Genomic DNA, 10,874 nt, shown 5'->3' on the forward strand with positions numbered 1-10,874 from the left:
CCATGGACCCCACTTTGAGTAGCAAAGCTTACTGGCTTAGTGGAAAAAAATAGAAGGGTAGTAGTTTTTTGAGATACATGGACATGGGTTTAAATGTCATCTTGATTAGGTTTTATCTGTGTGACTTAGGGCAAATAACTTCCCTCATATAATGGGAATATTGCATATTTTATATAAATAATGTGAGAATCTTTTGAGATATTAACAGATACTATTTTCAAATAGGGCTTTCTCTAGTCTCTCCAAACGCATCACTTCATCCTCTATTAAGCTTCTCTGATTATCCAGTCTTATTTCTCTTTACTTGGAATCTTATTGCTTAACTAACATGTGTACACATGCAGTCATATATAAATGAGACCATATGTTCCTTGAGGGCATAATCATGTTTGATATTATTTCTCTTAGTATATAAATCAGAAGGAGTTTTACTAAAGTTAGTTTTTTTTTCCATGCAAAACTCTGAGCTCTATGATACTTAGTAATACCATCACCCTTCACTGCAGCAAAACGCAGGGAGGCAGGGCTCCATCGTGGTTCTGGGCGAAGGCTTTGGAGTTAGACACACCCAAGTCCCAGTGTTGGATTTATCACTCACCATCTGTTATGCCTAATCTAGACTAACATAGCTGGTTCTCAGTTTCTTCACTTGTAAAATAGCATTTCTGCCTTAATCTTTAGTGCTATTGTGAGAATTAAGTTAGACAAGTTATGTAAGGTGCAAGGTGCATATGATAAATTGTGAAAAAGGCCGTGATTCTCCATCCCTCCCTGAATTCATGTCATTTTCTAATGTAACTCTGCAGCCACTCCCATTAGAAAGTGCGGTCTATTTCTCCACCCCTTGAATCTGAGCTGGCTTCTTGAGTTGCTTTTGAAATAGCCTGGAGTGGAAGTAAGTTGGGTCACTTGACCGTAGGCCTTGCTTCCATTCTCTCTTGCAACCAAGTTGAGCCAACATGTGATGAACCCAGGCTAGCCTGCTAAATCATGAAAGAGAGGAGGCTCAGCTGCTCCCCACATGACGTGGCTGATGGTCCACCAACACTGAGAGGTAGAGCTGCCTTGGTGACCACAGATGCATGAAAGAGCCTGGAAAAGACAGTAGTTTGCCCAGCCAAGCCCACCCAAACTGCTTATCTACAGAAGCCCAAGCTCAATAAACGGTGGCTATTTTAAGCCATTATGTTTGTGGTGATTTGTTACGCAGCAATAGAGAACCGATACTGAATATATAAGTAATTTCTCAATAAGCAGTGGCTATGTTTTGGAAAATACTATACTTAACAGAGAATGAGTTGTTCATAATACTGACATTTGTGCTTTTTAGTCAGAGGTAGGAAGATGACTAAACCAGGAATTGGGACTCTGAGATTCTGGTTTCCTCAGCTTTTCCAGTGGGCAGCTGTACGGCTTTGGACAAATCATTTAACGTCTTTGAGACTGTTTCATCATCCGTAAATGAAAGTGGTTACACCAAGTAACTTTTAAAGTTATTTTCCGGCTCTAACAAAGATCAAGTGTCCTTTTTACCAAAATGCAGTACCTATTCCTTTCTAACATAGTGTTGAACACAATTGAACGTTTTTCTTGCAGACTTAGGGTTAATCACAGACCACGTTCACTGTATCGTCTTTGCTGCCTAGCAGTTGGCTGTAACCACATTTCATACTTATCCTAAGAGCTGTACATTGAAACTATAAAGTGGATCTCCTTGCTATGGAGCTCATTAGGAATCAGAAATGAAATAATGTCAAATAAGTTCTAGTAAGAATCTTAAGTATGTGGCTCTTATCAACAATTTGAAGGTAAAGGTGGACTTTTTTTATGCATTTCTAGGTTACAATAAATATTCTGGAGGCCTAAGATTGTTGACAATCTAGTTAAATAAAAGGGACACTATTTTACAGCTATACGGAATCAAATCTTTGTATTTACTGCACATTAATAACCAAGATATATATGATACTCAGTTATCAAATGAGGGAAAAGAATTAACACCAAAATCAAAATTTAAAACTCCTGTGTGTAGACATCTACTCTGCAACTAGTGATCAAGTGAATGAATACATTTAGAATATATTCAAATACACATTGTATTAAAAAGCTATGCATGTGGCAATGAGTCAATAACCAAGGTGACTTCTGTTGTCACACAGGCATTATGTATAGCCTCTCGCATGTCACTAATACTCTTACAAATACAATACAATCCTCTCTGTGATATATAGCAGGCCACGTTGTGGTCAACTGAAAACAATAAAAAAGAAAGGCTACTCTACTGTCCAGTTCCACTAGTGTTAATCAAATGTCAGGGTGATTTTGCTCCCAGAAGGAGTTAAGCTAAATCAGAGAATGTGTATATGATGGCAACAGTTTACCTTAGCTTTGCCTTCAGATTTATATAGTTAAGTTGGCAGAAAGAAGCACTAGGTTGTTGAAAAAATGTGAAATGTAATTGGCCAGCTATATACTAGAAACTTTTTTTCTGTGATTAAAAACCATGAGAAGCCCTAGAGGAACTAGAATCCACATGAAGAACATTGCAATGAAATGTGACTTAAGTTTATCTACCTGGAGAAAATGTATTTTGAAATGACATGTAAATTGACGTCAGAGATTTCAAGTCACCTAACGGGTTCTTACAGTTAAAATCTTAAACACCAATGCTTCCTTAAATATCTTTTGAATCAATTCACTTCTTTCTCTCTTCTAATGTGGATTTTTGCTGCAGCTGCCTTTGGTCTCGCTTGTCTCTTTTCTGTTTCATTCTCATGGCAGCCTGCATGAACTTGCTAAAATAGAGATCTGCTCTGCTTGAAATCCTTCAACGGTCTCTCCCAAGATTAGGATCTCTGAAGACAAGGACTGTGTCCTCAGAACCTCATCGGCCGTCTGGTGTCTCTGGGTCTACACACATGATGTCTCTAAGGCCAGGTCAGGGTTTCATTTACTTTTGGAGAAGCACCTGCATGCTGAACAGAACAGGATTCGCCACTTGTGATGAAGTCTGGATACAAGATGCCTTTTGTCATTCGTTCATATTCATGGTAGCTCAGGGACATCTTTCTCCAGTGCCTGACAGCACTGAGTCAGCATTTTGAGTCTTAATGTTCTGCTTCAGGATACATATTCATTGGCTTGGTGTTTCAAGTATGCTTTAGGAAAAGATTATTTGATAATCTACAGTCCTGAAGATTTTAACTAGCCTCTGTGGGACTATAATATTCTCAGGCAAAAATGGCGCAAGTAGACGAACAATTTCATTTTTCAGTTTATTGTCTCTCTCTTTTTCTTTTCTTTTCTTTTTTTTTTGAGATGGAGTCTCGCTTGGTCACCAGGCGGGAATGTGGTGGTGGAAGCTCGGCTCACTGCAATCTCCCCGTCTTGGGTTAAAGCGATTCTCCTGCCTCAGCCTCCAAAGTAGCTGGGACTACAGGCACATGCCACCACGCCCAGCTAATTTTTGTATTTTTAGTAGAGATGGGGTTTCACCATGTTGGCCAGGATAGTCTCGATCTCCTGATCTTGTGATCTATCCACCTAGGTCTCCCAAAGTGCTGGGATTACAGGCATTCGCCACTGCACCCAGCCTACAGTTTATTTTCTTAAACAGCAGAGTAAGGAATGAGCCATCCTGTGTCTCTACAACTAGAGACATCAGGACTGTAGATTATCAAATAATCTCTACAACTAGAGACACAGGATGGCTCATTGGTTAAGAGCAGGCACTCTAGAAAGGCCACGAATGAGTGACCCATCTGATCTGCACAAAGGTGAAGACTCCAAGTCTGCTTCCCCTAGGATGACCCCTTTGACTTTTCCCAACTCTTCTTTTCTACACACCTAGAAAGTCTCTCTGTAAGCATGTAATCTGTCTAATGACCAAAAAGAACAACCAGAAAGAAAATCTGTCTAATGACCAAGAAAGAAAAGCAGGACATAGGTAATTAGTTACTATTTAACCAAGACTCTAATAAAAGATCCCAAGATTCAGGGTTATCAGAAAAATTGTGTAACTAGAGGAATGTGAAACACAGTCTAGGGAGAGGAAACCCAGCTACCAGGAGGCAGCTATTCAATTATTTGGAAACTGAAGTCTATTCCAAGAAACACAGTGAATGGGCTTCTGGGCACCAAGAGCGGGCTGTTCTAGGAGAAGAGGGGCCGTTCCTACCTGTGCAGTGCCCTACCTGTGCCCTGCCTTAGGCTGCAACTGGATTCTGGCTGGAGCTTAACCAGGTTGTGTGTCCAGGCTCAGAAAGGGTCTGGGTGGGAAGTCAAGGGAGTCATTCCATGTTTAGGATAATAGAACATGTTGGTATGCAAGTTTTTGTCTTCAATCTCAGATATGCAAAAAGCTCTTTGAAGCATGGCAAAGATTTCTATTCTCTTTAGAGAATTGGCCCTATTTCTCTTTAGGTATCAATATATATCTAAATCTCTGGAGCCATTGAGGATCAGGATTACACGTGCTGAATAAATGATGGAGGAGGATCACAGGATGGACACAGAGTGGGCTGAGAAAAGAAGGAAGCACATCTTCCCTTGCTGTCTCAGCGTCTGTTCCTCAGTGACTAAGGCACTCTTCACACTTTAGGGAAATACAAATAACTCTGGAACTTAACTTTACCTTTAAGCTTCAAATTGTTTCAGTTATGTACCTTGTTTCAATTATCTGCCTCCTGACAGTGTTTCCCAGCTGGGACCAGTAGGGTGGTCTATGGCCTTTAACATTTGTCTTATCCTTCAAATAGTATTAACTGAAGGATTAAATGAGGTGGGAAGGGGTAGGCAGCAAATATAGACTCTATTATGTTTAAAAGCAGTAACCCCTCTCCATTTCTTTCTCATTCAACTCTCAAATGCTTCTTATCTTTTCTCCAGGTATTAGTCCTCACAAGAGATTGCTTGATTGCAACCACCAAGGACACCCACAAACCTGGGCGACACGGATCATCAGTAATATTTCCCATGAATAGTGACAGAAAGAAAATAGACCTCTATTCTTCAATGATTTGAACCACCTCTGGAGCACAGACTTCCTCTAAATTCACAGGGCAAATATCTATCATGGGGCAGATATCTCTGCCACCATGGAAAGCAACATAAAATGTACTAAGTCATCAGAGGGAGGTTTTTTTTTTTTTGAGGTCAATTGCTGTGCTGGGGTAGAAAGCATTGATTCTTGCCTTTTATCACTGGAAAATTATTCAGCGGTGCTTTGTGAAAATCTCGCCTCACCAGGGCTGCCAACGTCAATGCAACCCAAGTAATCAACCTGGGAGATGCTTGCCTAATTATTAAATATTTAGCAAACAGTTTGTGACTATTTAACTGTTTGCACCTGGCACCCTCTCACTACGTGCGGCCTCCTGGCACCATGACCTCTTCCCCCCCACCCCATCCACCGCCCAGGCCGCCAGCACCCCTGGAGGGGAGCAAATCCCGAGATTCAAGGACATTTCAAAGAAACAGCAGAGGTCACATTCCATTTCCTTTTTATTTAAAAAAAAAAAATGCTTAAAAATAGGGGAGGGAGAGCTAAGGGAAAATCTCTTGCAGTTTTTCAAGTTCGCACGCACCGCTGAAAGTTCATTAATTAGGGATTTAAAAGCAAAAATGTTTCACACAACCAATCAGACGCCAAGCTTTACCAACGCCTTGGTGTTTAGTTTTGGGAATCTGTAAAAGTCCGCCTCCTCCTACCCCAGTTTTGCCCCTTTTACAGCCCCTTTGTTGAGTTACGAGACTCTTCCCAAAGTCATCAAACTCCGAACTGCGTCTCTCCATTCTCTAATTTTTTTTTTTCAGGGCAAAAGCAAATCAAAAAATTAAAATTAAAAGTAGGCACCACGGAGAGAAGTGGGGGAAAGCGCGCCCTAAAGCCAAGTTCCTCAGGACTCAAACCCTCCTCGCGCGCGCGGGACGGGGGACGGTCCCTACCTGGGGTCGGACGGCGACGGCGGCGGCGGGGTCGCGGCGCCCATGGCTTCGCCGGCCTCAGGCGGCCGCGCCAAGAAACGCAAGCAGCTCCGCGCTGCCTGGAGCCCGCCGAGCTCGCAGCGGCCGCCCCGGCGCGGTCATTGGGCCCGCGTGTCACGTGGCCCCGGCCGCGGGCGAGCCTCCCCGACACGCGTAACCCTTTACCTGCGCTCCGGGAGGATACGGCGGGGCCAGGGATCGAACCCCTGGAGTCCGACGTTCGACGTCTCCGGGGTCGGAGCTGCTGTCCCGGGCGCACTGAAGCAGAAAATCCAAGCGCTTGTTGACCTCGGAACGCGAACGACCATGCCAGCCCACTGCCATCCCGGGACACTCCGTGGTGCCTACTTCAATGTTGCGCTGGAGAGAAGCAAGCTTCCTAGGATCCTGGACTGGAGTAGGGGATAAACAAATGCACGCTCTGGCAAATAGATGTGTACTCCCAAACCCCGCGAACATGCATTTTTCGGTTTCCTCCTCATTTCTGGCATTCGCCGCCTAGACCAGCTGTGAGCTCCCTCGCCAGCCCTGTAGAAGCTACATGGACCAAGAACGGGGCGCCACCACCACGATAATAGCCAGGGAAGTTGTAAACACTCGGCTGCAACCTAAAGGCCGCAGTGGGAGTTCAGTGAACTCATGGTTCCCTGTCCCCCCCCTCACCCACTCCCCCACCATCCCTTTCTTTTCCGGAGGTCTTAGGACCTTGGCCACAACACTGCATCCAATCTCCTGAGCTCCACATTCGTAGCTGTTCCAATCCATATTCCTAAGTGGATGGAGAACTGGTTGCTTTACCCTAGAACTCTGCTTAAGGACAGGACATTCTTTTCACCTGTGCTCCAAAGCAAAAGCTGGGCTTGCCAAAAAATAAATAAATAAATAAACAAATAATGTGTTAAGCAACTGCGCCACCTAGCTTACCCTCTTCTCTTCTTTTCAACTCATCCAGCGAGAGAATAAAACAGGATATTGGAGAGACAGCTGGACAGAGTATTATCTAAGGATGAACATTGTGTCCTTGGGTTTTCAGTGTATCTAATTTAACGATTCCAGCCGCATTCACATGACATTTGCCAGGCTTTTGGAAGTTTGAAGACTCCATTTTTTGAATCCTTCTAATTTTGCAGCGCTGGGATTGCACGCTGTAAAGTGGTAGATTGTTGCCGAAAATTGTATGTGGTTTTACATCCTTTGTCAATAATGGCATTCATGTCCAATAAAGTCGACACTTAATTGGTGTCTACAGGATATTGAAACATTTATCAGGTAGGTTATCTGTCCAAAAAGGCGTTGGTATTTGTCTTGGGTATTTATTTATTATTTGAGACAGGGTCTGACTGTCGCACAGGCTGGAGGGCAGCGGTGCCATCTCGGCTCACTGCAACCTCCTCCTCTGGGACTCAAGGGATCCTCCCACCTCAGCCTCTGGAATGCCTACAGGCACATGCCCACCAGCCCACCATGCTCAGCTAATTTTGTGTGTGTGTGGAGACTAGGATGGGGGTGGGCTCTCCCTAACTTGCCCAGGCTGGTCTTGAACTCCTGAGCTCAAGTGATCTGCCCTCTTTGGCCTCCCAAAATGCGATTGCAAGCTGAACCACGGCTCCCAGCCTGTCTTGGGTTTTAAAGTTTACCGTTCCTAGACTAATAGCATTGGTATAATCTGAGAGAATGTAGTAAAAATTCAAATTCTTAGGCCCCACCCCAGACGTATTGATTCAGAAATAGTTGGGGAGAGAGGGTGAAGAAATCTGTGTTTTAGCAAGTGGTACCCACTCCAGTTTGAGAACCATGCTCTGAATATACACAAGTAGCTGGTGAAGTTCCCCTCCTCTATTAAATAGTGAGGGTTGGCATTCTATAAAACCAGAGGTGCTGCTTTTATTTGTATCCCTAAATTACCAGTATTATGTAATTTGTCATGTTGATACCCTGGAACTGGCCCCTCCGTGTGTCCATATAAAGTGTAACCTGTGCTTCCTGCAGCTCTCTTGGAATGCCAAATTGAGATCTGAGGGGGCTCTTGCAAAACATACGGAAGCAAAACCTACGGTTTCTTGATGCATGGCAGGATGAAAACACCATGATTCATTTCATTTTTTTAGGTGTGCTCATGTTTTTATTGGCACGTAGATTGTTCCCAGCCAATGAGTTATGAAAGATAGAAAAGCTAATTTATTTGAGTGGATTTATCAACATGGTTCCAAATTTGTCAAATAGTTGTAAAAAAGAAACAACATTAAAAAAATTATGGCATCAGTTTATGTTATAACCAAAAACCTCCCCACACCATATTAGGCATTGTAGTAAGGGCACCTGAGAAAGAAACAACCGAGTGGGTTCTTTTTTTTTTTTTGGAGATGGAGTTTCGCTCTTGTTACCCAGGCTGGAGTGCAATGGCACGATCTCGGCTCACCGCAACCTCCGCCTCCTGGGTTCAGGCAATTCTCCTGCCTCAGCCTCCTGAGTAGCTGGGATAACAGGCATGCGCCACCATGCCCAGCTAATTTTTTTGTACTTTTAGTAGAGACGGGGTTTCACCATGTTGACCAGGATGGTCTCAATCTCTTGACCTCGTGATCCACCCGCCTCGGCCTGAGTGGGTTCTTTTTATCTCAGATTTCCCCATGGGATAGGTTGCATATTTCTAATCGGCCAGATGGATGTCTTATCTTTAAACTCTCTAGGTGCAAGTTTATTTTATGATTTTCCTCATTTTCATCCCTGTTCGCTTTACATTCATAATTCTATCTACTCAATTTCAATTGGAACTGGAATTATTTGAGTTTTCTCTCCCCTTCATCAACCACCTCTATCCATTAAGCCCTGAAATTAATCTTGAGTTGCCCCTACTCTAAGCAGTATCACTGTCACTCTTCTAAGAACGGGTTCTAACATTTCTAACTTAGATCATTGACATGTCTTTACTGGTCTCCCAGCTTCTGATCTCTTCCATCTGAAAACCATCTGACAAAGAAACTGTCCTTCCTCAACACTTTTTCCCAGCTTCCTGTTGAGACCAGCCCAGTTTTCCAAAAAGCCAAATGTTGATAGCGCTGAAGCTTGGGAAACTTACACCTGCTGCCTGTTGACCAATTCCTCTTCCTCAACCCTCCCTAATTTCTGTTTTCCTATAGGAGGTTACAGTGAGATGCTAGACACCTGCTGCCTGTTAATCAGCTCCTCTTTCTTGCCCCGCCTGTTTTCTTCCCCCACGTAAACCCTAACTTTAGCCAGGGGAGATTCAAATTTGAGTCTTGTCTCCTGTCCCTCTGGCTAATATCATTCATAATAAAGGCTTCTTCCCTGACAATACTCATTGCCTTAGTGATTGACTTTCTGTGTAGCGAGCAACAGGACCTACCTAGGCTGAGCCCCTGGCTTTTGGTAACACTACTAACTACTGAATAAAGTCTAAAATCCCATCAGCATTTGAAGTCAGCTGAAATATGCTTCAACTCCCCATTTTTGCTCATGCAGCTTCCTTTACCTGAAATGTTTTCTGATATTGACAGCTAAATCCTAATTATTCTTCTAGCTTCAGCTATATGTCCTCTGGGCCAACCTTTTTGAGACTCAGGTTGAATTAATTGCTCTTCTGTAGTGTATCCTCAGCACCTGGCTTTCACTCTTACAGACTTTGAAATCAGTCTCATCTGGTTTAGCTGTGTCTGTTTTAGACTGTAGGGTTTTGTGTGGCAGGAGTCATGCATGACTTTTGAAATCATTCCAGGGCATAATGCCTTGGGCATAGCAAACAAACATTATTTGTTGTGTCCTTTACTCTAGGAAAGAAGATATTTAAGCAAATTCTATTTATTTAAAATGCTTTTTTTCAAATATTTATTAACTTCTCTACATTTTCTTTGAGAACTGAAAGGAGAAGGGTTTAACCTTTTCAACCTAAAGGATATTACCATTTGTGAGTAATGGAATAATTTTCACTGGTGGTAAATTGCACGTTAGTCTCAGCCACATGATGCAGGCAATAAACCAGAATAATTTCTTATTTTCTTAAAACATTAAAGTTTCTCTGAGAACAATTATTTCATGACAACCAGATACAAGACTTCATCTAATTATTTCCTATGCATTATCACCAAAGCTCACCAATACTGCTCTGTTTCTGTTTTATAAAAATATTTTTTGGTGCATGTGTGGATTCGCAGATCCAAGAGACAAGAGATGGAAGACAGGGCATATGGGAAGGCTCCCCTTGGTCCTGTTCTTTCACCAAAGGGAATTTATGAGCAAGACGACTCCTCAGTCATCATCCTTCTCCTCCTTCCTCCCCATCTTCAGAGGGAAGCACATTGCCTCTGCACTTACACAGAGATTTGTTGCTACCTGTTTTCCTGTTAAAACCTAAATCCTAGAAGGCATGAGCTATTTTATTTACCTTTGTGTTTCTGGCAAAATGTGTGACCAAATAAATATTTGATGAATGAATTCATTAACTCTTTCTGGATACCTGAAAAACCTGAGCAACCTCCAGTGATCTTCAGAGCCTAGCCCATCTCCCACCTGCAAGTTGGAAAGTATCTTACAGGTCATTATCAATCGCTAAGTGCCTACTGGCTATTAAATGCTCTATTCTGATGGACTTTGAGTTAAGGAAAAAGACATTGAGAGTGCACTGAAGTCTTGTTTGGCTATTTTCCCTGGACCCCTGTTTCTAGGTTTCCTTACCTATAAATTTAGAATACTAACAGGACCTACTTCACAGGGCTCTTGTGAAGATTAAAAGGCTAAGTACATACAAAGCTCCAAGTACAGTGCGTGGATTAACATAAACACTCAGTAAACATGAACAATTATTATTATTACTGAAGGCCTCTAATCACATCTGCCAAAAATGGGGGAGAAAAACAAACAGCACGCCAATC

At 42.7% G+C, this 10,874-nt stretch overlaps 1 protein-coding gene across 2 annotated transcripts in view; it reads right to left on the minus strand.

Annotated features, from left to right (window-relative positions):
* PGCKA1 (PDCD10 and GCKIII kinases associated 1) overlaps positions 1-6,804 on the minus strand; it is a 122,928-nt gene extending 116,124 nt beyond the window's left edge. Inside the window, exons 1-2 of one of the 2 annotated variants that reach the window (XM_035293904.3) lie at positions 6,691-6,804; positions 6,151-6,377 (exon numbers count right to left, since the gene is read on the minus strand). The gene's annotated coding sequence lies outside the window, so the exon portion shown is untranslated. Of the gene's footprint in view, positions 1-5,946; positions 6,063-6,150; positions 6,378-6,690 lie in introns of those variants that run through there. The other variant, XM_035293903.3, reaches the window with a different exon arrangement.
* Between the last annotated feature and the right edge of the window lie 4,070 nt (positions 6,805-10,874).

This window comes from Callithrix jacchus, chromosome 3 (genome assembly GCF_049354715.1).
Source record: "Callithrix jacchus isolate 240 chromosome 3, calJac240_pri, whole genome shotgun sequence".
In the NCBI taxonomy this organism is placed as follows: Eukaryota; Metazoa; Chordata; class Mammalia; order Primates; family Cebidae; genus Callithrix; species Callithrix jacchus.